Below are 1328 nucleotides of genomic sequence, written 5' to 3'. Positions count from 1 at the left end.
AACAAGCTGATGAGTGAGACATGTGAAAATTTCAAGATCAAGCATCATACATCTTCGCCCTACCGTCCTAAGATGAATGGCGCGGTTGAGGCTGCTAACAAAAATATAAAAGAAGATTGTCCAAAAGATGGTAATTACTTATAAGGATTGGCATGAAATGTTGCCTTTCGCCTTGCATGGATACCGTACTTTTATTCGTACTTCCACAGGGGCCACCCCTTACTCCCTAGTATACGGAATGGAAGCAGTCCTTCCTATCGAGGTAGAGATTCCATCATTAAGAATTATTGCGGAATCAAAATTAGAAGAAGGAGAATGGGTCCAATCCTGATATGATCAACTGAACTTAATTGAAGGAAAAAGGTTAGCCGATGTGTGCCATGGGCAACTTTATCAGAGGAGAATAATGAAATCATATGGGAAGAAAGTTCGCCCACGTCAGTTCCAAGTAGGAGACATGGTGTTGAAGAAGATCTTACCAATTCAAAAAGACCACAGGGGAAAATGGACTCCGAATTTTGAGGGGGCTTATGTAGTGAAGAAAGTTTTCTCTGGTGGAGCCTTAATACTGACTAACATGGATGGAAATGACCTGCACCTGTCAGTAAACTCAGATGCTGTGAAAAAGTATTATGCCTAGAGAGTTTTCCCTTGGAAATGTAATGAAGAAACATAACATATTTATCAATCAAGGTTTTATTGATGCATTATATATTGTAACTTTTATTTGTTGTCTTGCATGGAGAATGATGTAAATAAAACCCAACCAATGTAGACCTGGATAGATCAGACCGATGATACGAGGCTTCTTTGAAACTTCCCAAACACTACGGAGATGCCACTAGTTACCCCCTTTGAGCTCAGATATTGTGAAAGGAGATCTTTCTCTAAAAGAACACAACCCCTCAATATTTATAACCCGGGGAGGGTAGTTGTCCAGCTATTTCAATTCAAATTTTGAAGTAGTTAAGAATAGATCAAGGAGACAGGAGAAGGGCAGGGATGGGAAATACATGTTTTGAGCCTCAAACCTTCTTTGATAACCATAGCCAGGCCCCAATACAAGCCCAAAAGACCTCGTGGAGGATTGATCTATTCATAATACATATATCAGGGTAAAAAACAAACTGGCTCCAAATAAATGAACAAAAAAAGGGGGACAATTGTTTTCAAGGTAAAATCGTTCCCGCAATGCATTAATATTCCTTTTAAAAAGTTCGGACTCAAACAAAAGGGGAACCTCTCTAGCCCAAGTCATACATGATTTTGGGGCAAATTTTTGGAAGACACACATGAATGACATTGGGGGCAGATTGTTTTGGATGATT

Source organism: Lupinus angustifolius, chromosome LG09 (assembly GCF_001865875.1).
Source record: "Lupinus angustifolius cultivar Tanjil chromosome LG09, LupAngTanjil_v1.0, whole genome shotgun sequence".
NCBI lineage: Eukaryota > Viridiplantae > Streptophyta > Magnoliopsida > Fabales > Fabaceae > Lupinus > Lupinus angustifolius.
The sequence above is the reverse complement of the archived record's forward strand: the minus strand, read 5'-3'. Positions refer to the sequence as shown.